Consider the following 27,898-nt stretch of genomic DNA (forward strand, 5'->3'; position numbering starts at 1 on the left):
ACAGGTTGCATACGTGTCCCATTAACTAGGAATTTCACAGCCTCCTCCACAGGGATCTGTTCACTGTTTAGGGTTCAGCGGGTTTCGCGTGCATAATCCAACAGCAGGAGTGTCTGTAAATGCTGGGAGATTGCCTGCGCCCTGTCCACAGGGCTCCTGGCTAAACTGCCGGTCACTGCGAAGCAATTCTGTATCCCATCCAAAGGTGAAGACAGAAGCAGTAAAGACAGGGTGGTATTCAAAAATACAACAACTTATTTCTTTGCCAGATCTCCCCAAATAACAGACGTCTCCCAGAGGAGCCATCATCCCTGCCCTCCCAGACAAGGGCAGGAGGATAGACCCTCACCCACATTACATGTGCATTTCATGAAAAGCATTAAGTCCTTCTTGTATCACATTGAAGATATGAATGAAGAAGTACATGTATAGTTCAGGCCACAAGGTTGATTTCTACCAGCTACCACCAGCATCAAAATTGGGTTCTAATGCACTGAATGATGGACTCCCCTGATAGCTCAGACAGTAAAGAATCTTCCTGGAATGCAGGAGACCTGGGTTCAATTCCTGGGTGGGAAAGATTCCATAGCTTCCACTTATATGTGGAGATTAAAGTACCAGCTGAAGTCCTCTGGCCATTTAGGAAGGACAGGCCCCCCAGAATTGGCGTGCATTTCCTCCCAATCTGAAACAGCCTCTCAATATCAGAAACCACTCTGCCTGTTCTAGGAGTTCATTCAAATATCTGTGCCCAGAAGAAAGCTGCTCTGGGAACCTTGGCTTGTGGTCCACTTAACCCAGTGAGACTGGACACGTGGTTTCCTGTAGCAGGAAGACATCACAGGACCATCTGTTGTAGCAAAGGATGCCTCTCCTGAGCTGGTAGGAGACAAGCTGGAGATGGGCTCTAAAGAGAGCTGTTCGCCCTGAGATAGGACCAGCGCTTCAGGAAGAGTCAGGTACTGCATTAATGAAGTGCAGCCCCCTGTGAAGGTGAGGGACACAGCACCTAGCACTTGATAAATGGGTCTCAGAAAATAACAGCTGCTGAGCTTTTAAAAATTTTTAAATATTTATTTATTTATTTTGGCTGCCCTGGGTCTTCACTGCTGTGCGCGGGCTTTCTCTAGTTGCAGTGATTGGGGGCTACTCCCCAGCTGTGGCGCCTGGGCTTCTTCCTGCAGTGGCTTGTCTTGCTGCAAGCACAGGCTGAGGGCGCTCAGGCTGCAGCAGTTGCAGCTCACAGGCTCTAGGGCACAAGCTCAGTAGCTGTGGCACACGAGCTTAGTGGCTCCGAGCCATGTGGGATATGCCTGGACCAGGGATCGAACCCTGGTCTATCTATCTATCTACGAGCCCTCGGCATTGGCAGGTGGATTCTCAACCGCTGGACCACCAGGGAAGCCCCTGAGCTTTTGCATCTATTCTGCTGCCTTTCAGTAAAGATTCACTTTGAGTCTCACTAAGCTGTCAAGACTTAAAGCAGAAATATATTTTTATAACGCCTGACTCAACAGCACTTTGTATCACAGTGGAGAAGCCATGGCAGATCTGTGGACATTCCCTTGGTCATCAAAAAGAAGTTGAGGCTTAAACTTCATGAGGATGAGGTGATATGGACTCCTGCACTGGGCCCCACCGTTGCAACCGATGCCTGCATTCACCTGCTGGCTGGACCGGCTTTCTTCCCGGTGGGTGGCCATTTGTCTGGGGCCTCAGAGTGGGCCCATTCAGTTCACCGCAAGGAAGAAATTTACAAAAACTGTTCAACAAGAAAAAAGCCTTGTTCAACATCGGAGCCTGTGTGCTCATTTCTGTTCTTCCACACCACCTTTCAGGAACCTAGGATTTTATCCATGTGCAGAGATGACTGGCAGATACTCCCCAAATAGAATGGAATTTCCTGAAGACCTTGGGTGAGCACCTCTCCCTCTGGCCCTGTCTGTCTCCCATCTTGGCAATGGAAAGTCCAAGGCTTGAAACTGGGGGCTGGACCAATGACTGTGGTGCTCTCTGCTTCTGTCACAATGAAAGGCAATGGCATTTGGTCAGTGGCCAGAATGGCAATCTTCAAAGTCCAAACTTTGAAGCAACTAATGCAATGTACAGTGAGCTATTGCATACAGCTGTTTCACAGATCTGCCCCCAGAGATGCAACAACGGTATAATGGGACCATATATTATGCTATGGAATTTCAAAAGAACTTTAGCTTGACTTTAGTCCCTTTGTTGCCCCTGTTGTATCTTCTGATGTCCCGGATCTTTCTCAGAAGAGTATAAGCAATATCTTGTCCTGACGGTCTGTCTTTGAAAGATGGCTGCAGGAAGTCAGACCTAGGACCTGGCCAGAACAGCAGAGCTCAGAGGCAGGGTCCTGCCTTGTTAGGAATCAAGGCATTTCTCTGTACTGCACTGAACTCGGTTCTCACGGGTTTCAGAAATTCAGAGACATCCTGCCACTGCCGTCCCCTTTACAGAGCTGCCAGGCACCTCCTCACCCGGGGCTTCCTCTTCCACCTCCAGCTCTGCCCAGAACCCTGTAAATCTGCCCCCACAAAATTCTGTGTCTCCCCAAGGTTTTTTAATTCTGTCTGCGAAGATCCCCTGGAGAAGGAAATGGCAACCAGCTCCAGTATTCTTACCTGGAGAATCCCATGGACAGAGGAGCCTGGCAGGCTACAGTCCATGGGATTGCAAGAGTCGGACACGACTTAGCGACTAAACCACCACCACTTCTTCCAACTGACTCCTGCTTTCCTCCTAGATGAAGGAACCTGGCTTCCCTTGTGGCTCAGCTGGTAAAGAATCCCCCAGCAATGTGGGAGACGTGGGTTTGATCCCTGGGTTGGGAAGACCCCCTGGAGAAGGGAAAGGCTACCCACTCCAGTATTCTGGCCTGGAGAATTCCATGAACTAAGTCCACAGGGTCGCAAAGAGTCGGACACAACTGAGTGACTTTCACTTTAACTAGTCATATTTGTATCTGTCAGGACCTAAGACAGTGCCTGACTCAAAATATACTGGTGAATAAATGACCACAACTCAGTTCTTGATATTTAGGCATATTTGGCAACATCAGCATGTTTATGCTGCTAGAAAGTTTAGCAAGTGGATATTGTAAAACTGGACTGTCCATGCTGGTAGGGATGCTGGAAATCCGACTTTCTTGGGTAAAGGTAGGCAACCTCAGGCACAGAGGTGATGAGTTCTGTTCAGGGTTACAAAGCTGGTTAGGAGCAGGGCTCAGTTTAACTAGGGGCTCCCAATTCACTCCCCCATTCCCTGCATTTATTTTGGTGAAACCTTCGTGGGGGCTGATGTACAGGGAAACTGGCTTATCTTTGCCACCCGCTCGGCTGGCCCGGACAGAATGAGCAAACCACGCCCAGCTGTTGCAGTGCTTCCCTTGCCACCTCCTGCTCAGTGGCTGTGGAAGGGGCCTGTGTGGAGTGCTGACCATGAGAAACCTGCCCCTCTGCATTTTGTAGAAATGGTATGTGGATTAACGGTACATCCCCTGCAACTAATTATGCAGATGTGTGGGCAATGCTCTTTGCTAATTTCAGGAGACGTGCCCAAACTATTTAAAAGCATGGGCATGCTTTGTTTTCAGAAAGAAAAATTCAGGGAAGTTATCCTAAAGGCTCTACCTCTGACTTATCAATGGGTTTTTTTGCTTTTAAAAAATATCTTCCTACAAACTGAAGAGTTTAAAGATTTTTATAATTCAGTGACAGATGAACAGTTTGTGTTTTCCTGATCTTGAACTGGGAGTTAAAACAAAGATGCCACAAACTCAATGGGGGATGAAAAATCAGGGTTGTTACTAAAGAGAACAATTTTATAAAGGATGAAATTCTGTTGTATCCCAAGGACAGAAAGGTTCTGGACAAGGTCAATTTTATAACGTGCCATCTTGGATGGGATTGGTCTATGTTAACTGTAAAGCTTTTCAAGGCTGGTACCAGGAGACTGGTGTGTGGATATGTGTCTGCTGATTTTTGTAGGCAGTTTTCCTCTCTCTCTCTCTCCTTTACACAGACAGCTAGAACTGCCTCCATCCAAATGAACAGCATTGACTTTTTCAGAGTTGGATGGATTTCCATGGCAGAAACCAACAGCTCCTTTTAGAAATAGATTGAACTCAAGAAATTGTTGAAATACATATGGCTTGGTCCTGACTATTGATTATAGACATGCATTGTACACCTTGAAAAAGACTGATGATTCCTTGAGATTCAAGGATTCAAAAATGGCTGAGAGATAACAGAAGCAGCAGATATTAAGATGAGGTGGCAAGAATACACAGAAGAACTATACAAAAAAGATCTTCATGACCCAGGTAATCACGATGGTGTGATCACTCACCTAGAGCCAGACATCCTGGAATATGAAGTCAAGTGGGCCTTAGGAAGCATCAATACAAACAAAGCTAGTGGAGGTGACGGAATTCCAGTTGAGCTATTTCAAATCCTGAAAGATGATGCTGTGAAAGTGCTGCATTCAATATACCAGCAAATGTGGAAAACTCAGCAGTGGCCACAGGACTGGAAAAGGTCAGTTTTCACTCCAATCCCAAAGAAAGGCAATGCCAAAGAATACTCAAACTACTGCACAATTGCACTCATCTCACACACTAGTCAAGTAATGCTCAAAATTCTCCAAGCCAGGCTTCAGCAGTATGTGAACTGTGAACTTTCAGATGTCCAAGCTGGTTTTAGAAAAGGCAGAGGAACCAGAAATCAAATTGCCAACATCTGCTGGATTATTGAAAAAGCAAGACAGTTCCAGAAAGACATCTGTTTCAGCTTTATTGACTATGCCAAAGCCTTTGACTATGTGGGTTACAATAAACTGGAAAATGCTGAAAGAGATGGGAATACCAGACCACCTGACCTGCCTCTTGAGAAATCTGTATGCAGGTCAGGAAGCAACAGTTAGAACTGGACATGGAACAACAGACTGGTTCCAAATAGGAAAAGGAGTACGTCAAGGCTGTATACTGTCACCGTGCTTATTTAACTTATATGCAGAGTACATCATGAGAAATGCTGGGCTGGAGGAAGCACAAGCCGGAATCAAGGTTGCTGGGAGAAATATCAATAACCTCAGATATGCAGATGACACCACCCTTATGGCAGAAAGTGAGGAAGAACTAAAGAGCCTCTTGATGAAAGTGAAAGAAGAGAGTGAAAAAGTTGGCTTACAGCTCAACATTCAGAAAACTAAGATCATGGCATCTGGTTCCATCACTTCTGGCAAAAAGATGGGGAAACAGTGGAAACAGTGGCTGACTTTATTTTTCTGGGCTCCAAAATCACTGCAGATGGTGACTGCAGCCATGAAATTAAAAGACGCTTGCTCCTGGGAAGGAAAGTTATGACTAACCTAGATAGCATATTAAAAAGCAGAGACATTACTTTGCCAACAAAAGTCCGTTTAGTCAAGGCTATGGTTTTTCCAGTGGTCATGTATGGATGTGAGAGTTGGACTATAAGGAAAGCTGAGTGCCAAAGAATTGATGCTTTTGAACTGTGGTGTTGGAGAAGACTCGAGAGTCCCTTGGGCTGCAAGGAGATCCAACCAGTCCATCCTGAAGGAGATCAGTCCTGGGTGTTCATTGGAAGGACTCATGTTGAAGCTGAAACTCCAATACTTTGGCCACCTGATGTGAAGAGCTGACTCATTGGAAAAGTCCCTGATGCTGGGAAAGATTGAAGGCTGGAGGAGAAGGGGAAGAGATGGTTGGATAGCATCACCGACTCAATGGACATGGGTTTGGGTAAACTCAGGGAGTTGGTGATGGACAGGGAGGCCTGGCGTGCTGCAGTTCATGGGGTGGCAAAGAGTCAGACACGACTGAGTGACTGAACTGAACTGAGGAGAGTGTCATACTGAGTGAAGCAAGTCAGACAGAGAAGGAGAAACATCATATGACTTCCGCTACATGTGGAATCTAAAAAGAAATGATATAAATGAACTTACTTACACAACAGAGACTCAAAGACTTATAAAACGAACTTATGGTTGTCTGGGGAGGGGTTAGTTAGGGAGTATGGGATAGACATGTATGCACTGCTGTACCTAAAATGGATAACCAACAAGGACCTAGTGTATAGCACATGGAACTCTCAAAGTTGTGTGGCAGCCTGGATGGGAAGGGGCTTGGGGGAGAATGGATATATATGTGTGTGTGGCTGAGTCCCTTTGTCGTACACTGAAACTATCACAGCATTGCTTGCTAATTGGCTATACCCCAATACAAAATAAAAGTTCAAAATAAAAAGGAGTAGTAACAAAAAAAATGGCTGAGAGAGAGCTGCCTTTACTTTGGGGTGTTTCTCTAGCTTGGTGAGAACTGCAGGGTTCACCTAAATTCCTGCTCTCATTTCATCCCATCCTAGACTCTGGCCTGCACCCCAGGAGCTCCCCGATGGGCCTTCCTATTTCCCATATTCTTCCTGTTCACCCAAAATCTACAAGCATCCAGAACATCCAACTGGCTGTGACAGAGGTTGTCTATGTTGTCTAAGAAAGTGGAGGCTTCCAAAGTAGAGTGATCCCCATCTGCCTGGGGGCAGCAGAGGTGTCTGGAAGCGAGATCTTGCTCAAGTGCCCTTTTAGGGAATCTGAGTCTTCAATCTAACAGTGAATTAGCTTTATGTCTCCAGGCCTCAGTTTTTGCATCTATGAAATGCAGGATCAGTTCAAGATCCACTTACAGTCAATCATCTATGAACATGTGATTCACATTCTGTTGCGTTCTGCCCTTGCTCAGTCATGTCCGACTGTTCTCGATCCCCTAGACTGTAGCTCACCAGGTTCCTCTGTCCACGGAATTCTGCAGTTAAGAATACTGGAGTGGGTTGCCATTTCCTTCCCCAGGGGATCTTCCAGACCCAGGGATCAAACCCGCATCTCTTGAGTCTCCTGCAATGGCAAGTGGATTCTTTACCAGTGTGTCCCTGTGAAGTGCTAATTCATATTCTAATGCCTTAGACGTCTAAGTAGCGCCCTGGAGCAGAGGCTGGACCCAGGGCTCTGGTCTGTGCAGCAGCAGGAGAGGTTGAGCCTGCTCTGCGGCTTCCCCTCTGTTCACAGGGGCCACCCAACCAGCCATGGCCCCTCGCTCTGAGCGTGTGAAGACAACAGGTCCTACTGTACAGTACAGAGAACTATATTCAATATCCTATGATAAACCATAATGGAAAAGAATATAGAAAAAAAGAATGTATATATATTCATAACTAAAATAATTTTGCTTTACAGCAGAAATTAGCACAACATTGTACTTCAATTTAAGAAAAAAGACACCAGCCCAGTGTGGGCCCGGGCCCCACACTGCAAGCTTGCAGGGCCCTTTCCCATCCAAGGCAGGGATTTGGGAGTGTTAGGATTCTAGGTCTATTCTAGCCTCCCAGAATTCTCCATCAAGCATCACCATTATTTTAATCATTTCTTGGTAACATTTCAGAAACCAGATGACTTAGGGAGCCAGAATCTTCCCCATGTTCTGTATGAAAGCCCAGAATGGTGACCCCACTGGCCTATAGAGGGCCACAGGTGAGAAGCCAAATGGTTTTCTGGCTGTCCTCAGCCAAATCCGGAAGAGATCAATTGCTTCAACTGTTACTATGACTGTCATGGGTCTAAATGTGCCAAGTGGTCAAAACCCTGCACAAAAGGCAGTTAGTTGACAGGCATCAGAACCACACTTACAGGAAGTCGAATTAAATCAAGGTCTTGCGAATCTCTGCCCACTTCATCCCGAAACATACAAGCCCAAGCCGTCAGACGTGCAGCCAAGCCCAGACGCGTGTATCTGAGCTATGGTTTCTCTGGAGCCAGGACAGCTGAGCCTCGCCCTCTGTCTCTCAACCTCATGCTCCCCTGTGACTCTTATCCCACCTCAGAGCTCATGACTTCTTTTCTGTCATCTATACATCAAGGACCTTCACCAGCTCCTGATGGTTTTGCCTTTACATGTATTTGGAAAGCATCAGGTACCAACTGTAGTTTTTTTGCCTTCTGAATGCAAGAACACCTTCATTAGGATGAGCACAAACGATGGTGGTTTCTCTAACTACAAAAGTCCCTTTAAGTGGCCAGCTCTGTGCTGACCCTCTCTGTTTTTTGGGGGAAACTGTTCCTCTTCCTGGTGGACCCCTAGCCAAGGTGCAGGCTCTAGTCAAGGTCCTCGTGGAGTGGTCTAGGGACCAGAAGCCTCAGCATTGGCTGGGAGGCTGTTAAGAATGTAGAATCTCAGACTTCACTCCAGAGCGTTTCTCTGAGATCAGAATCTGCAGAGAACAAGCTCTCCTGGTGAGCTGTGTGCAATTCTGCTTTTGAGAAGTGACCTCCAGCCATCTGGATTGAATTGCAGGTGCCTTTCTGGTCCCAGTGATTAGTGTGTGTGTGGGCAGGTGGCAGGGTTGGGGGTGGGGAAGGGGTAGGCGGAGGATCAGGCATGTGACTCAAGCTGGGCTCTCGGCCCTCGCCCACAACAGCTATAGTAATCCCGTGGCTTTTTCGAATCTTTGTTGAAGAGTCTATTCTTCCTTAGTAGAACATGTGAAGTTCAAGACTATATCTTGACATTTCTCCCACCAACTTGGTCTGCATGTTGCCTGGAAGATCTGATGACAAAGGCCCCCTAGGGCTTCCCTGGTGGCGCCAATGGTGAAGAATCCACCTGCAATGCGGGAGACCTGGGTTCGATCCCTGGGTTGGGAAGATCCCCTGGAGGAGGGTGTGGCAACCCAGTCCAGTATTCTTGCCTGGAGAATCCCCATGGACAAGGAGCCTAGTGGGCTGCAGTCCACAGGGTCACAAAGAATCAGACATGACTGAGCAGCTAAGCACAGCAGAGGACCCCAGAGAGGGCAGTCCTCTCCATGGAAGCTTAATACAATATCATTCACTGGACACCAGCTAATTAGCCTTTCAAGGCTCTGGGCACTACGTCTGACTTACAGAATTGTGCTCATCATACATGCACTTTCTCCTTCCCCATTTTCCCTCTGAGTTGTTGTACTATGATGCTTATAATTCTCTGGCCAAACAACTGGGGAAGCCAGAGGCTTCTGGTGACCTTCAGAGGGAACAATCATATCTGAAATGGGCAACACCACAGTTATGGTCAACAAAATCAAGGCCTTTGGTTCCTAGAGCCTTGATCAGAAGGCAGCATGGGTCAGTGTATAAAACAATAACTTTTGAAGTCAGAGAGATAAAGATCAAACACTGCTTCACTACTTATACTGGTAGGGTCACAAATAACTTGTGGAACCTTTGGGATCCTTAATTTCTTCATCAGGAAAATGGGCAACCTTGGAGGGCTAAGGTAGTAGCTAAATGAGAGAAAACAGTTCAGTAATCACCAAAGCGGCTGCCATGGTAGAAATACCTTAACATATTACCCTCATCACCCTTTCCACTCTTTCCTTTTGAAAGGACAGACTTTGGAAGCAACCTAAATGTTCACCAACAGAGGAACATATACACAACAGTGGTACATATACACAATGGAATATTACTCAGCCACAATAAGGGATGAAACTGGGTCATCCGTAGAGACATGGATGGACCCAGAGGCGCTCATACAGAGTGAAGTAAGTCAGAAAGAGAAAAAACAAATACCATATATTAACGTATATATGTGGAATCTAGAAAAATGGTATAGATAACCCTATATGCAAAGGAGAAATAGAGACACAGACATACAGAAAAAAATGTATGGATACCAAGGTGGGAAAGGAGTGGGGTTGAAGGAACTGGGAGATTGGGATTGACACATATATACTATTGATACTATGCATAAAATAGACAGCTCATGGGAACACACCGTATGGCACAGGGAACTTTACTTAACGCTCTGTCGGGACCTAAATGGGAAGGAAGTCCAGAAGGGAGGGGACACACGTGTATGCACGGCCGATGCAGTTTTCTAAGCAGTAAACACTAACCCACCATTGTGACGTGACTATACCACCATTAAAAACTAACTAATACAAAATAAATAAAAGGACAGACTTCAACTTAAAGAAAATACTTTGAGACTTGAGTCTAATCTCTCATGCTGTCAACAGAATAAACTAAAAACGGCCTTAGCATTTTGTACCAGATCACAGTAGACACAAGGATTAGTCTGACTGCATTTCAGAAACTTTTATTAATAGCTGCTACACTGCAAGAATCATAAGTGGGGTTTTTTTTTTTTTTTTGAAAATAACTAAATGTATAATGATTTATATTTTGAGCATTTAATTAAAGTTCTACCAAATTCTAGATTGAATTCAATGATCTCAGTTTCCAAAGGCTGTGAGATTTACTGCTTTGTTTTCATGGGGTGGTGCCCTGGTTTGGAGGTGGGGACTTGACACTGTGGTGCAGACACTGCCCTTGACCATCTGGGTAACAAAGGCTTGCCCAACACCATCCTCAACATCGAGGCCACTGTCTTTCAACCCAAAGTCAATGCAAATGAAGGAAATGGAATTTAAACTTGGAGTCAAAGTAAATGATCCCACTCAGATTTTGAAGTCTCATATCCTCGGGCAAAAGTTTTCATGACATTGCAATGGCCCTTCAATGATGCTGGGAATGAAGTAAAAAATTCGGTTAAAAACACGAGCTCGAGAGCCTGAGCCCGAGCACTGGGTAGGATGGTTACCTGGGCCAGTCACACAGACTGCCTGCTGATGTGCCTCAGCTGCACCGTCTGTGAAATGGGAACAGCAGTAACACCCACCTCACACGGCTGCTAAATGAACTGCTTTGTACAAGGTACTGACGATCAGTGCCTGCACAGAGTAAGCACTCAGCGAACCTTTCCTCTTATTACTATTATTATTTATGGATTTGGCTGTGCTGGGTCCTGATTGCCTTCTTGAAGCATGCAGATTCTTACTTGTGGCATGTGGGATCTAGTTCCCTGACCAGGGATGGAATCTTGGCCCCCTGCATTGGGAGCGGTGAGTCTTAGCCACTGGGCCGCCAGGGAAGTCTCATTCTTGTCTTTCTCAAAGTATGGCCACACAACAACATTACTAGTATGATCTGATCACTGCAGAAAAGGACAAAACTGTCAGTTCCTAAATTCAAATTATTGCAGTTTATTATATAACCTGGATTAAACAAAAATTTTTGATGGCCTCATCATGCAAATAACTCATTTTACAGTTATAGTCAACTGAAGTCCTTTTCACACATGTGTGGTTGTCAAGCTAAACCTCCCCTCTGTCCAGCTTGCTCCTTGTTTTGCAGATTTATGTGGACACTTTACACATATTCCTATTACATTTCTTATTGTATCTGGCCCTGCTTTCTAGCCAGCCAGGTCTTTTTGGGTCCTGGTTTCACCATGTGCTGTGCTGTGCTTGGTCACTTGCTCATGTCTGACTCTTGGTGACCCCATGGGACTGTGTCCATGGGGATTCTCCAGATAAGAATACTGGAGTGGGTTGCATGCCCTCCTCCAGGGGATCTTCCCGATCCAGGGATCAAACCCAGGTCTCCGACATTACAGGCAGATTGTTTACCATCTGAGCCACCATGGAAGCCCCCAAGACATCATTAATCCTCCCTGAGTTTGAGTCATGTACAATTTTGACAAATGTAACTTTCATGATTTTACCAAAATCACTGATAAAAATATCCACCAGACTAAGTCCATGTTCCATAGTTTGTCTGTTTCACTGGTGGCCCACATTATGGAATCCATTCACTCTCTCCATTATTAGGATTCCTCTTAGAGACAACTAGTCCAACTTAATTTTCTTGTGGCCCCTAGTACTATTTTGTTTTCCCCAGTGCTTTCTTTTTGTTTTAACTTTTAAAAAATCTATTTTTGGCTGTGCTGGGTCTTCGTTGCTGGGCCTGAGCTTTCTCTAATCGCAGTCAGAGGGGACCGCCCTTTTTGGTGGTGCATGGGGCTCTCAGGCAGTGGCTTTTCTTGTTGCAGAGCATGGACACTAGGCATGTGGGCTCAGCAGTTGTGGCACATGGGCTTAGTTTGACATATGAAATCTTCCCAGACCGGGACTGAACCCATGCTCAGTGCATTGGCAGGCAGATTCTTAACCACTGGACCACCAGGGAAGTCCTCCCCAGTGTTTTCAATGAAGCTTCAAGTAGACCTAAACTCCTGGCTACTGATTAGCCATGAATTGTGAAATTGTTTATTGCTTGTGAGAAAATGACAGTAATTAGCAGAAAATACCTGTCCTTTGTGTTTTAAGAATACTTGCTGGATAAAGCATAAGAAAGTGAGATTGCTTGTTCAAAAGAGTTCCTGCAAAATCCAGGTTTGCCATGCAATCACGTGCACTTGGGCATGGGCCAGCCTGATGGGAGAGGGCTGTGGAGTCAGTCCTCTGATAGGAGGGGCCCTGGGAAGGCTCTGCTCTAGACCATGGAGAGGGGCGCTCCTCCATAGTTAGAGGGGCAGGGCTGAGAGAACCACCAGCTCCAATCCCACCCGAATCATGAATTAAAGGCCCGGGAGAATTTGTCAGGCTCATGGACCAGATGAGCATCTGAGGCTGCAGTCCTGGTTAATATCAGGGACTGTGCATCAGGGCTTCCCAAGATGGCATTCGTAGTAAAGAACCTGCCTGCCAGTGCAGGGGGCATAAGAGACGCAGATTTGATTCCTGAGTCAGGAAGATCCCCTGGAGGAGGGCATGGCAACCCACTCCAGTATTCTTGCCTGGAGAATCCAATGGGCAGAGGAGCCTGGCGGGCTACAGTCCATGGGGGTCACAAAGAGTCGGACATGACTGAAGCGACTTAATACGCACACACGTGCATCAGTGTGGTGGGTCCTTTGATTTTTTCTTTTTCCCCTCCAAACTGAGCACAGCAGAGACTGCCTGGTGAAGGATTTAGGGCTGCATCTTTCCTTTAGAGAGTGGCTGTGTGCATCCTGGCACCACAATCTCAAAAGGTGTTGGGAGGACCCTTTGTAGTGCTGGCACCTCGCTCCATAGGGCTGTGAGGCTGGGATCCTCCCATCCCCCCTGCACCAGGGCAAACAGATGCTCTGGAAAAAGGGCAAAGAGCCTGGCTCAGTTGCAGCAGGCGGTCCCAGTCTGCTCCTTGGTCCTTGGGCAGGGAGGCTGCTCTGACAGTAATTTGACATGATGCATAATAGATGAGGAAGTGGTTGGCTGGGTCTTCACAATGTGCTGTAATCCTGAGACAAAATACACAGAGAACTTCACACAAGCTGGAGATGACTGATTCCCAGGAGCTGATAACATAGGGCATCTCTTCCCAAGCGAAAGGTCGAATCATTTCAAAAGTCACCTTGGAGGCATGGGTTATGTTACCACTTACCATGGACCTGTTTCCGGTTCAAGAGAAAAACTGAACTTCCTGCTTTGTTTATATATACAGATTCTGTGATACAAGTCTAAAGACCCTATTTTAAACTGTTGGTATGATTAAACTACCAGCTATTTTTTGGATCAGAAGCATTAAAAAGTCTGTTTCAACACCTCATTGAATCTCTGTTTTTCCAGAGATTGATGTAGATTGACTCTACGGCCTTCCTCTTCTTTGCGAACCGGGGACAAAGAGGAAACAGAAGCCTCAGACCACGTGTATTTGTCTGTGAGGGCCGCTGTAACACAGCGCCACAGGCTGGGTGGCTGAGACAACAGATGTCTATGTTCTCAGAGTTCCAGAAACTGGAAGTCCAAGGTCAAGGCAGCAGCAGGGCTGGTTCCTTCTGAGACCTCTCTCCTCGGCCAGCTGTCTCCTCTCTGTGTCCTCATGTAGCTTCTCTCTATGTGTGTCTGTGTCCTAATCTCCTCTTCCATCAGTCAGATTGGATTAGACCATCCTAATGATCTCATTTGAACTTAATCTTTGAACTCTTTCAAGGGCTTCCCTGGTGGCTGAGATGGTAAAGTACCTGCCTGCAATGCAGGAGACCCAGGTTCAATCCCTGGGTGGGAAGATCCCCTAGAGAACAGAATGGCAACCCACTCTAGTATTCTTGCCTGGAAAATCCCATAGACAGTGGAGTCTGGCCAACTACAGTCCACCGGGTCGCAAAAGAGTTGTACATGACTGAGTGGCTTATACACACACACACACACCTCTTTCAAAGCCATGTCTAAAAAAAAAAAAGTCACATCCTGAAGTTCTGGAGGTTTAGGGTTTCAGCATATGTACTGTAGGGGTACACAACTCAGCTGATTAAACTCAAGTAAGGACACAAGTTGCCCAGAAAAGCACTTTGCTGTCCCCACGCTGACTGCTGCCTTCAGGAGGACCTTTGGCACTGACCACGGTTGCTGATGGAGAAACTAAGGCAATCATCTTGAGGTCCCAGGACCCAGCCACAGCAGACAGGACGAGGATGCTGTCAGCGAGGCAGCGTCTGTGCTTCTTTGGCCGCACCACATGGCACGTTGCTGATGGAGAAGCTAAGGCAATCATCTTGAGGTCCCAGGACCCAGCCACAGCAGACAGGACGAGGATGCTGTCAGCGAGGCAGCGTCTGTGCTTCTTTGGCCGCACCACATGGCACGCAGGATCTTAGTTCCCCGCCCAGGGATTGAACCCGTGCTCTCAGCAGTGGAAGTCTGCTGTCCCAAACACTGGACTGCTGGGGAAGTTCCAGCAAGGCAGCATCTGGAGGCACTCTGGATTCAGATCCTGCCTGTGATACCTGACAAGTTATTCAACCTCTCTGAGGCTCAGGGTCTACATCTTTAAAGAGGATATGGCCATAATACTCACCTCCTAGGATGACTATGCAGTAGAAATGACATACAGTAGGTATGCATGCTCGGCACCCTGCCGGCAACTGGGGAGTTGTTTGAGAAATGGGGCTGTTGATAATAACAAGCAAAGTCAAGCGACTGTCCTGGCCTAGGGAGAGTTAGCCAGGCTATCTAGGTCCAGTCACCCTGCTTCCTGTCTGTCTAATTCAGTTCTACCCAGCCATTTTCCTGTTCCACCCCTGCCCCTCTCAGAAAGCAGGGAGACTCAGTGAATACTGTGCTGTGACTTCCTGGCCTTGGGGCATCCCAAGTTATTCTTCCCTCCACTGGCCTCCAACAAACAGATCGGCAAAGCGAGTTTCAGTTCATTTAAGGATGAAATCTCAGTAGAAGGGTTAAAACACAGCCATCAGCTTATTCTAATTATAGCCCCTCCGTATTGCAAACATGCTCAGACATCTGAAAGTAGGTGGTGAAGAGGAACAAGGAGATAAAGTGTGGGCTGTCTAGGAGCGAGTCCATTTGGTACCCACAGCGATGTAGTGGGCATCCTCATTTGGGGCGAAGCCTTGAGCTGAAAATGAAGCAGGAACCACCTCCACTAAGAGTACATGGGAAGGACCTTTGCCGGCGGTCCAGTGGCGAAGACTCCGGACTCCCAATGCAGGGGCCCTGGGTCTGGTCCCTGGTCAGGGAAATAGATCCCACATGCTGCAACTAAAGATTCTGTGCGCTGCCAAATAAATAATAAATAAATAAATAAATAAACATTTGGCATAGCCAAATAAATAAATAAATGTGTTTTTAAAATAGTACACGGGAAAATGAAGATTCTTTGCTGTTGAGATGCTAAGATGTTCTATTAAGGAAAGTGGCCCCTGGTGGATAAAGGTGGGGCTCTTCCTGCCCCTGGTGATCAGAGCTGGGCGAGGAGCAGACCTCTCCAGCCACAAGAACCACCAAGCCAGTTAATGGGCCTGTTGCCAGACACCGTTAATGAAGCAAGGATGACCTGGGTAACGGTGTCCGACATGCCAGCAAATCCAGGAAAGTCTAACTCACACGCTGCAAGATACACATCCGTTGCTTACTTATATAATGGAGCAAAGCCAACTTCTGGTAACACAACTGTAAGTGGAACTAATTCCCAAATTAGAATTTTTTTTTTTTTTAAATTTTTATTTTTCAGTGGGTTTTGTCATACATTGATATGAATCAGCCATAGAGTTACACGAATTCCCCATCGCGGTCTCCCATCCCACCTCCCTCTCCACCAGATTCCTCTGGATCTTCCCAGCCCAACAGGCCCGAGCACTTGACTCATGCCTCCCACCTGGGCTGGTGGTCTGTTTCACCACAGATAATATACATGCTGTTCTTTCGAAACATCCCACCCTCCCCTTCTCCCACAGAGTTCAAAAGTCTGTTCTGTACTTCTGCGTCTCTTCTTCTGCCCTGCATATAGGGCCATCGTTACCATCTTTCTAAATTCCGTATATATCTGTTAGTATACTGTAATGTTCTTTATCTTTCTGGCTCACCTCACTCTGTATAATGGGCTCCAGTTTCATCCATCTCATAGAACTGATTCAAATGAATTCTTTTTAACGGCTGAGTAATATTCCATGGTGTATATGTACCACAGCTTCCTTATCCATTCATCTGCTGATGGGCATCTACAAGCAATAAATGCTGGAGAGGGTGTGGAGAAAAGGGAACCCTCTTACACTGTTGGTGGGAATGCAAACTAGTACAGCCATTATGGAAAACAGTGTGGAGATTTCTTAAAAAACTGGAAATAGAACTGCCATATGACCCAGCAATACCACTTCTGGGCATACACACTGAGGAATCCAGATCTGAAAGAGACACGTGCACCCCAATGTTCATCGCAGCACTGTTTATAATAGCCAGGACATGGAACCAAATTAGAATTTTTAGTTTGTCGTTCTCAATCAGGAGACCGTCTCTGGCCATCACTTTTTTTTTTTTCCTGTTCTAGACCTAGCCTGTAAGGGAAGCTGACCCCCAGGCCCACTCCACGAGTAGCCTGGCTATTTCCCCCACCTCCTGCCAGCGGCACTTCCGTGTTGGGCTCCTGGCCATTGCTGACCCTGTGGTCTGCTCCCATCCTGCCCTGCCTGGGGTCTCTGAGTGCCCCACGACCACCCTGCTGGGACCTGGTGGCTCCGCCTGCCCACCTGGCTCTCAGGCCCCAGCCTGACAGGGACTTCAAAAGTTGGAAGCCCCCTGCTCCTCTCCTCTCTGTCTTCCCATTTCTTTTTTAAAAACCACAAGAGTCAGGATATTGCTGGTGGTCCAGTGGTTAAGAATCTGCTTTCCAAAGTGGGGGATGTGGGTTCAATCCCTGGGCAGGGAACTAAGATCCCATACACCAAGAGTCATCTAAGTCTGTGCACAACAACTAGAGAGAAGCCTATGAGCTGCTACTAGAGAAGCCTGCGTGCTGCAGCAAAGATCTCGCGTGCTACGATTAAGACCTGATGCAACCAAATAAATAAATATTTTTAAAGACCACATGAGTTTAAGTGAGTCTGCATAAAGTTATCTTGGGAGAAAGATACCCAAACAACAAAGCTTTGGTTCCCTCTCTCCTAAATGATGTAGCGTCCACCTTTTAAGAGTTGGTAACTGCTTTCTCAGCCATTCAGGCTCTCATGCTTCAGGGTCTCTGCCTTCCAGAAACCCATTTTAGAACCATAAATCTTGTTCGTCCTAATTCCTAGCCAGGGTCTACCACTGTCTGTTTTAGGAGGCCACAGTCACTTGATGAGAAGAAGAGGAATCTACAGTGAAGGGGCTTCGGAAGGACGAGAGGAGACCTTCTGTTGTGTCCTCTTTAGAAAAGTGAGATCAGCACTTATAAGGCTTCAGGCAAGAGCACAAACCCAGGCCAAAGACAATAATTTAGAAGGCTATCAAAGGGCCCTAAGTGTAGACACTTCCAACTTACGCAGGACTGACGTAAATTCAGCTGAGAGGTCCTATGTGTCTGGATATAAGGGACCTGCCCTTTGCCTAAAGATTCTGGTTAAAGCACACAGTCCTTGCCTCCACATTCAGTGCTCACCCAACCTTCTCCTCTCTCTACAAAATCACAAGACAGAATGAAGCTGTTGGGTGAGCCGCCTCTGCTCTAAGGCTCCCTAATCAGACAACAACATCTGAAACTGTGCTTCAAAAAGCCTCCAAACCATACAGGAAGGAGTCTCGTCTCTGCTGACTTTTCTGCCCACTGGCCCCACCACGACCCTCATCCACAGGGACAAGACAGTCCTCCTACAAGGACCAAGATCTGGGAATAGAGGACTTTCTTCTTCTGGTTTCTGCTACACTACCCAGCCCTGACTGCAGTACGGAGACCCACGGGTGGCTATTAAAAACTCCTTTGAAATCCCCGTTATTTAAGTGAACCAGCTCTCTACCAAACAGATTTGGTACATGGTGCATGTACAGATTTGGATACATGGTGCATGTCATGCAACACAAGTCAACTTGACTGAAAATCTCTTCCAAACGTCCTCAGTTTTATGCCCAAGCTCCTCCTTTGACCAGATCTTAGGCAGGATCTATTCCTCCTGCTGGTTCATCTTTACCGCCATCTCCTCCATATCACATAAGAGGCATCTTCTTTAATTCCTCGATCGTTGAGGAAGCAGGTGACTTTCTTTTTGGATCCCCAATCGTGGGAATACAGGTCCAAATTACTCTCCTATATCTTTTTTTTTTTTTTTTTTTAATGTATTGAAGTATAGTTGATTTACATTGTACTAATTTCTGCTGTACAGAAAGGTGACTCAGTTATACATACACAAGTTATTTTGCATTTATCACAGGATAGTGAATATAGATAGAAAGGCAGAAAGTCTAAAGGCAGAAAGTCATGTATGGATGTGAGAGCTGCACCATGAAGAAGTCTGAGTACTGAAGAATTGATGCTTTTGAATTGTGGTGCTGGAGAAGGCTCTTAGTCCCTTGGACTGCATGGAGATCAAACCAGCCAATCCTAAAGGAAATCAACCCTGAATATTCATTGGAAGGACTGATGCTGAAACTCTAATACTTTGGCCACCTGGTGCGAAGAGCTGACTCTGATGCGGAGAAAGATTGAGGACAAAAGGAGAAAAAGGTGGCAGAGGATGAGACGGTTAGACAGCATCACTGACTCAATGGACATGAATTTGAGCAAGCTCTAGGAAATAGTGGAGCACAGGAGAGCCTGGCATCGCAGAGAGTTAGACATGACAGCAACTGAACACACAGACAATGCATTGAATATAGTTCCGTGCTATATAGCAGGACCTTGTTTATTCCTATAGCTTTCTGGCCTTGGTTTAGTGCCATCTGTTGATATTGTTGTTGTTCAGTTGCTAAGTGGTGCCGGACTCTTTGTGACCCAATGGACTGCAGCAAGCCAGTTCCCCTGTCCTTCATTATCTCCTGGAATTTGCTCAAATTGCTATCTGTAGATTTGCCCATCAAGATCCCAGGATCTCTTCTGCTGGAGGCACCAACATCCTTGCCAACAATCCTGAGTTACTCCTCTGTTTCTGCACATCTCCTCCCAGACTTCTCTGCTGGCACCTGCTCCCACCTTGGAGAATTCCACCTGGATAGGCCCCCACCTGTGGCTGCTCTCAGACCTTTTCAGCCGTAAGTGTCACTGCTCTTAAGGGACATCTGGGCTGACCTGACTCTCATCCTACCCTCTTTCACTTCCTGCAGCACTTGCTGGAGTCCCAGAAGCTCTGGGAGCTGAGGGGAAGGCCGAGCCGTTGCTGCACAGCCCTAGGACTGAGACACTCTGCTTTATCGTGTCTTTGTATAGCAACAACACAGCGTTAACATCCACAGCTCTTGTTTATGGAAGCCACGGTCTATGAAGTGGTGGAGCAGGATTTGAACTCAAGAAATTAGGCTTCAGGGCTAGCAGATACAAGTTACTAAATAAAATAAACAAGGTCCTACTGTATAGCATAGGGAACTATATTCAATATCTTGTGATAAACCATAACGGAGGAAATATGAAAAGGAATATATACATACACACAAATGCATATACATACATTGTGCGCATGCAGTCATGTCCGACTCTTTGCAACCCCATGGACTGTAGCCCACCAGAATCTTCTGTTCATGGAATTTTCCAGGCAAGAATACTGGAGTGGGTAGCCATTTCCTTCTCCAGGGGATCTTGCTGACACATGGATTGAACCCACGTCTCTTCTATTTCCTGCACTGGCAGGAAGGTTCTTTACCAGGTGAACCACTGGGGAAGCCATATATATATATATATATTTAATATACTCATATATTTAAATATACTCATATATATATATGAATATATATAAATATATATATATAAATGAATCACCTTGCTGTAAAGCCAAAATGAACACATTATAAATCCACCATACTTCAATAAAAATGAAAAATAATAAAGAAAGAAATCAGATTCCACTGTCTTCACTATATTCACAGTCATTAAAAGTCATGTCCAGCTTTCTTGAAGACTTCTAATTTTGCCCTCTAAAGCAACTTTAAAAATAGTAAAAGTGTGACCACCCTTGTCCATGACAGCATCTCAACATACTTGAAAACACAGAAGAGATACCCTTCTTCCAGCCTTTTCAAGTTAAGCATTTAAAATTCTTACTAAAGCTAGACTGTACAATATGGTTAAACTACAAGTTTTTTTTAAAATATAAATTAATACAATGAAAGGAAACTAAACATTGAGTATATCAGTCAAATTAGCCATGTTCCAAGCATGCAGGAGTTAGTAAATGGGTGCTGAGTGGGGGACGTGCTGGACAGGGCAGTCAGGGCATATCCTCCAGGCAGGGAGTTCTCCTGACAGCGCCGTTTGGGGACCTTCAAAGTCCATATTCTAGATGCATCACCATCCCTCTGTGAAAAATATCAAGGGGCAGTGAATAGACCCCAGGCCACACAGAGATCCTGTCCCTCTAGTGCAGAATTCCCATCACTCTTCTAGACGCACTAGCATCTCTACACACCTACTGTGATCCATCCCTGTGACTCATAGCGGAGGCCACAAGGACCATGATGAACAGAATCAACATACCAGTCAAGATCTGGGACTTTTGTCGGGAATCATATTTTGTTGCTGCTTTTTTTAAGTTTTTTTTTGGCCGCACTGGGTCTCAGCTGCTGCATGCGGGATCTCTGATTCTCCTTGTGGCACGCAGAATCTTCAGTGGCGGTATGCAAACTCTTCTTTAGCTGTGGTTTGTGGAATCCAGTTCTCAGGCTCTGCCTCTTAACAAGCTCTCAAGTGATGTGCTGCAGGTGGACCACGTGTCATATTTCGAGGCCCTCCCACTTCCTTAAAAGGACAAGCTCCCCCAAAGTGTTCCCCCGAAAAGCATGAGGTTCTGAAAGACTTTCCAGAAACATGTCTGCCTGAAGCAGCTTCTATCTTGCACATGAAAGCAGGACTGTCATCACTTTGCCAGTTTCCTCTTTGTGCCCGGTCACCCCACGTGGCTTTGTCAGCACCTCCAGATTCCCTTGGGGAGGGATTCCTGGGACATGGGAATGGGGAGCTGCAGCAGCTGCTGGGGCAGGGCAATGAAGAGAGCTCCCTGCCACTTGACACCTGTCTGGGGAATGCAGCTGGCTCAGAGGAAGATGGGCTGGGTCCACTGCGGGGAGCATCCCAGGGCACCCCGTGGTGTGGGGCTCTCCAGCTGGGGAAACTGGTGGCCGTACGGGTGGAGGGAACCCAAGCAGGGGAGAGCAGACTGGCTGGTGGCTTGAGGAGCGTGGGGTAGGAGTGGGGATGAACCAGACATTCCCACAGGAGCAAAGGCGTGTGCAGGGAAAGAACCCTAGCAGGCGTGTGAAGGCTGGGTGGCTCCCAGGAATGCTGAAATGACCTGGATTTTATTTCCCCATCATTAGAACAGGGAACAGGATTAGAGATAGGGTCTCTAAAGTAATATGCTATGAAAGGCTGACAAGGTCACACGGAGCTCCACAACCCCTCCTCTCCCCATAGCGTCATGTCGGTACCACCCTCCGCCAAAGCTCTAACAAAATGTGAGCTCCATATACACTACTGATGTGCGTGCATGCTAAGTCACTTCAATCATGTTTCAACTCTCTGCAATCCTATGGACCGTAGTCCACTAGGCTTCATGGCATTCTCCAGGCAAGAATACTGCACTGGGCTGCCATGCCCTCCTTCAGGGGATCTTCCCGACCCAGGGATGAAACCTGTGTCTCTGCAGGGGTTGAACCAGTGTCTTTTACATCTCCTGCATTGGCTTTTTACCACTAGCACCACCTGGGAAGCCCATACACTATTAATAGCATGTATGAAACAGACAGTGGATGAGAACATCTGCACAGCACAGAGAACTCTACTTAATGCGCTGTGGGGACCTGCATGGGGAGGAAGTCCAAAGGGAGGGGACGTGTGTACACATGGCTGATTCACTGCACTGGGCAGAAGCAGCGGACACAGCATTGTAAAGGATGCTGCAATAAAAACTAATAAAAAGAAAGATCCATGACATATCATTAAGTGAAGTATACAAATGTGTATACATTATATATTCATTTAACAGTAGCAAACTTAGCACCTACTACGTGGCAGGAATTACTCTAGTCAGTGGAGATAAATGGTGACCAGATAGACAAAGGCCCTCCTAAAGCTGACACTCAAGTGGGCAGGCAAACAATGAACAAACAAACCAATTAATAATCAAAATGAAAGAGAAAACCTGAGCTCCTTCCCACAGCCATCAAGGCAACGTATTTCCCTCACTTCCATCCCTGGCTCCTCATCACATCCCACTGCTTTGGTCTTACTCACTTCTATGCTTCTCATCACACCAGAGTCTTTTAAAATAATTTTATTCAGAGGACTCGCACCATTTGAAACTGCATTAATGTATATATCACATGTGCACACACATATCTTTATATATGTCATATACGCTTGCACTTATTTGAGCACATACATATATGCATGTGTGTGCACCTGTACATGAATGTGCGTGCATGTATATGTTCACTGCATGCTGCCTTCCCAAGAACGCACGCCCCATGAGAACAGGCACTGCGTCTTGCTGGCTATGCAATCACTAACGGTTGGGACAGGTCTTGGTACAACTTAAATCCTCAATAATGCTTGCTGAAGAAACGAGTAAGTTATGTGTCAATAATATCTTAATAAAACTGGGGGCAGGGAGAACAAGGAAGTGGTTGGATAAATCAACGATCACAAGATAAAGCAGAAAAGAAACGGCAGGTGTTAAGAATCTCCTCTCACTTTGCAGATGTGGCAGCTGGATAAAAGGGGGACTGCATGATTTGCTCAAGATTACAGAAAAGCCAGTAAAGACCAGGGGGAAGAAAAGCCACAAGCCAGGGACTTCCCAGGTGGTCCAATGGCTAAGACTTCATGCTTCCAATGCAGGGGGTCAGGCTTCCATCTCTGGTCAGAGAACTAGATACCCTACATCACAACTAAGTTCATCCCGCGTGCTTCAAGTAAGATTTGGTGCAGCCAAATAAATACATATTTAGTAAAAAAAAAAAAAAGAAAGAAAGAAAGAAAGAAAATAAGAAAATCCCCAACCCAGGCTCTTCTGTCTCTCCCTCCCTCTGCAGCCGTGGTGGGTGGCGTTTGGACCAAGTTCTGGATCCAAGGGTGATATAAGGCCACTATGTGGGATACATTACTGCGCTGAACAGGGCTTTTTTTTTATAACAAGGGATCACTTTCAAGTTTATGCTTAGTTACCTCCTCTTTCCTAAGAAGATGTCGCCCCTAACATGCACAAGTATTGTGGTTATGAACCCTCCCAGCCATGGCATCCCGTCAGTTGGACTGAGGTTCCTCTTGTTGGACTGTGTATGACAATGGATTTTGTAAAGACGTCCCACCCTCCTCCCAGGTGATGTCAGAGAAGGAGGCATGGCCCCTATCAGAATGGCTCTGGCCTTTCTCCTTTTCCTCTTAAGCAACTGAGAAAAGGCTATTTTACGTCTCTGGTGGAAAGACGCCCCAAAGCTTCCCTGGTTGTTCCACATGGGCCCCTTTTACTCCCCACCTGCCTTCATGGTTGTTGGTGGTAAATGGCCAGATGTCAGCCTTTGTGAGCACGTAGTATTATCTATAACAAGGACTGAGCTGGAGTCCACTAACATCCAAGGCAAGATTTGTTCTCATTTTTCATTTTTAATTTGAACGTAATTCCTACCTACTATTCTGCATGACACTTTTTTTTGTTTCCTCCAGGCCTGCAGATCATTATAAAACAGAAACAGAGCCACAGAAAGTGACCTGTCTCGAGAAAGATTCTACCAGGAGGAGAGGTGCCACTGATGTGGCCGAGGGTTCTTTCCACATGGTCTTATGCACATGCCCACCGTGTTTCTGGTGATCTCCCATCTCAGGTGAGGATTAGGGTTCTCCCAACTCAGGCCCTGGGCTAGGACCTAATGATGTATTTAGGTCAACAGGAAGGGGCCCTGCCTTCATGGAGGTGCCCGCTGAGTTGTTCAGAGAGCACATACTGCAGGCTGTGATGTCAGAGTCTATGTGTAATGTCCCTCAGGCAAAGTGGACACAGATCCACAGAGACGCTGGGGGCTCCTGGAATCCCCAGGACCCCACCACCCACTGTCTCCTCTGCCCTGAGGCTCTGCTCTGAGCATGCAGATTCTGGGGGTCGTGTCTCAGGGTAGATGAAAAAAGACAGGCCTGGAGGGCTTAGCTCCAGTCCAAGGCCATGTCGTGCCAGAGAACCCTGAATACACGCTGTGTTTCAGTGTTTCTGAAATAGAAGAGATTTAGACCATCTGTATGTGGATTGTCACTGATTCCTGCTGGATAAAAATATTCCACTCATTGGCTGTGAAGAAGGAGTAAAAAAATGCTAAGTCAGTGACCGTGACCAGGTCTCACAGTAGCCACCTCCCCCAGCGCTGCCTCGGGGAGGCAATTCCTATGTAAGCTTGGGTTCTGAGCTGAGGCCTCTAAGGAGATTCTGACTCTTCATTTCATAGATATGTGTCTTGGGCAGGTGAGTGATGAAACCTGCCAGCGCCTCAGCCTCACATGGCAAATGAGGACAATCACGTCACTACTCCCCAAGTAGGGGCCCCACTAGGTTTATAATATGCAATAGAGGCACAGTGCTGAGAAGACTATGTGGCACATAGCAAATGCTGAATCAGTGTTACTTATCACCATCATCTTTTGTGTGCATATATCTCTATCTCTGGGGCTTCCCTGGTGGCTCCGCCGTAAAGAATGCGCCTGCCAATGCAGGAGACACACGAGATGTGGGTTTGATCCCTGGGTCAGGAAGATCCGCTGGAGAAGGAAACGGCAACCCACTCCAGTATTCCTACCGGGGAAACCCATGGACAGAGGAGCCTGGCGGGATAGAGTCCATGGGGTTGCACTGACCACACACGCATACAGAAACATGTGTCCTGTGCTTAGATGCTCAGCTGTACCCGACTCTTTGCAGCCCCAGGGACTGCAGCCCGCCAGGCTCCTCTGTCCAGGGGGATTCTCCAGGCAAGGATACTGGAGTGGGCAGCCATGCTCCAGGGGATCTTCCCAACCCAGGGATCAAACCCAGGTCTCCCACATTGCAGACGGATTCTTTACCACCTGAGCCACCAGGGAAGCCCATAAATGTATATACACATACATAGATATATATGTATCATGTGTATTGGTCCATCTAACTGTCCATCCATCCTTCCATCTATCTACCACCTACATATATCTATATATGTATCCATGTACCTATGTATGTGTACATGCATATACATTTAACGTTCATAGGCATTTTAAACACCCCTCTGTCTCCACAATATTGAAAAAAGCACCTGTGTCCCCTTAACTAGGAATGACATAAAATGAGAAGGGCAGGGAAATGCAATTGGAATCTTACTGAACTAAGGAGATGTGAAATGCAGAATTCTCGGTCTTCCATCTGCAGCACTGAAGGTGAACGTGGTGAGGATAGGATAGATGATGACTTGAGGCAAAGCCACTGGCCAGGGAGTTCCTCCTCGCCTGAGAACACTGTCTGCACCATCACCCCTGCCTTTGCTGGGGTGACTCTTCACCGCGGGCTGGAGACGTGCGGAGCAGGGCGGCACTGGCAGTCAGCAGGGGCGCCGGCGTCTCCCGCCTCCACCTGGGCGTGTTCACACCCATGGCCCCTCTCCTGAAATGACTGCCTAGTTCCCTCACTTGGCAGCAGATTATGTGCTGTCTCTTGTGAAGTTTCTTGGGTTCCTTTTAAACATGTCATGTGTAGTTGTTCTAAATGAAACATAATTTCCCCAGAAATACCAGACCATGTCTTTTTTTTGTATCTATTCCCATTTTCCTGATTCCTCCACCCATGCCTCTATGTGTCATAGAGGCATGACACATTTTTTTTTTTTTTTAACCAGGCAAAGAATTTTATTTATCTTTGTCTCAAACTTTATTCTTAGGCTTCTTCAGCTTCATTAGCTGCAAAGAATGAATTGTATATAAGCAAAAACTGAAAAGAGCTGCAGTGTCCAGGGGCTTAGGCTTAAAAATATTAGAGATCTAGATTTTATCAGATCCATAAACAAAATTTTAAAAAGCAGTCATAATATAAAATAACAGCTCCCAGTAACTTCTTCAAGATTTATCTTCTTCAGAAGTTAACTCAATTCAGTTTGCTTCACTCTTGGAAGCCGCAACAAAATTCTCCATAAGATCTGGAACTTCATCATCATCTTTCTCTCCAGTGGCAAGTGGCGCTTTTCCATCCACGGATTGTTTGGGCAGAGCTTCAGTCAGTCTCCTTAAACTGGTCAGACTGTCGGCACCAAGCTGGTTTAGGATGCTGGGGAGCATTTCTGTCAGTTGCTTTGTCTCAGCATGGCCTGTAATGGTGAAAGTGTTTGCTGCCAGAGATGCCTGAACTTTAGGGTTGGTAAAGTGGATCACTGTTCCTTGATTTGTGAACATAGTCACCTCTTCAATACCAGAGATATTGTTTACCCCTAACTTCTTTAAAGAGAACTGAAGTTTTTTTTGTCATCTGCTGTGGCTGTTCTATGAACCACCTTCTTCTTTCTGCGACCAATTCCTTTCCCACCAATGCGCACTTGTGCCTGCAGTTTGGCGAGTTTCTCTTGGTTCATGATAGTTTCTTTCACCCGAGGCTCCTGTCCTCGGGTTCCGCAGGGAGGTGGAGGAAGGGATGCCGCCGCCTTGCCCCCAGGCAGCCGCCCCTGGCCCGACCTCGGCCCGGAGAATCAGCCTAGTGGGTGCGCCCGCATTGCATCGCCTTCCTCTCCTCAGCCCTGTCTCGCTCCTTCCAGGAACTTCCCGTCCCATTCCCGTCCGCCTCCCACGCCGGCGTCCAGAGCCTTTTTATACATTGTTGGAGCCTTTATTAAGATTTTTGCCTCTCATAACAGGACCAAAATTCCAACAAGATACTTTTAATTAGAAAAAATATTCTCCCGAAAACAATCAGAATTTTATTGTCAACTAGTCTTAAGTGTTGAGCTACTTCATAAGTTGCTTATTTCATCTCTACAGCAAGTCCCCTACATACCAATGAGGTTCACTCCAAGAGCACATTTGTGAGTCCAGCTTGTTCGTAAGTACAACAAAGTTAGCCTAGGGACCCAACTAACACAATCGGCTATATGGTAATTACTGAATTAGGTTTATAATACTTTTCACACAAATAATACATAAAAAGCAAAACAAAAGAAAAACATTTTAAATCTTATAGTACAGTACCTTGAAAAGTACAGTAGTACCAGCTACATCATTGCTGCTTTTATGCTTGCTTTCGGACACCCTGGGCTAGAAATAAAGATGCTTACTACTGTACTCTATACAGCGCTTTACAGTAAAATACAAAAAAGCACAACCATTGGAAGAGGAAGCACGCACGTGACAAAGTACGCCAGACATGTGAACTAACTTACGTGACGACGGGCTATCTGAACATACATTCACAGCTTTGAAAATTTGCAATTTGTATGTAGGGGAATTACTAAATATATATACACTTAAATGTATACACATTTTTAACCAAAATATTATGTCCTAGAGACGGCCTGCTTGGTACACCAATGTAACTAAG

General features: G+C 46.3%; 1 protein-coding gene, 1 non-coding gene and 1 pseudogene across 3 annotated transcripts in view; 1 reads left to right on the forward strand and 2 right to left on the reverse strand.

The window, feature by feature from the left end:
• SLC35F3 (solute carrier family 35 member F3) overlaps positions 1-27,898 on the reverse strand; it is a 430,537-nt gene that overhangs the window by 40,313 nt on the left and 362,326 nt on the right. The window lies entirely within an intron of this gene.
• TRNAC-GCA (transfer RNA cysteine (anticodon GCA)) lies at positions 13,892-13,963 on the forward strand. Its single transcript has one exon. It is a non-coding gene; the product is annotated as a tRNA-Cys (tRNA).
• LOC136158060 (transcription factor BTF3 pseudogene) lies at positions 26,219-27,038 on the reverse strand (annotated as a pseudogene).

Source organism: Muntiacus reevesi, chromosome 2 (genome assembly GCF_963930625.1).
Source record: "Muntiacus reevesi chromosome 2, mMunRee1.1, whole genome shotgun sequence".
Classification (NCBI taxonomy): Eukaryota; Metazoa; Chordata; class Mammalia; order Artiodactyla; family Cervidae; genus Muntiacus; species Muntiacus reevesi.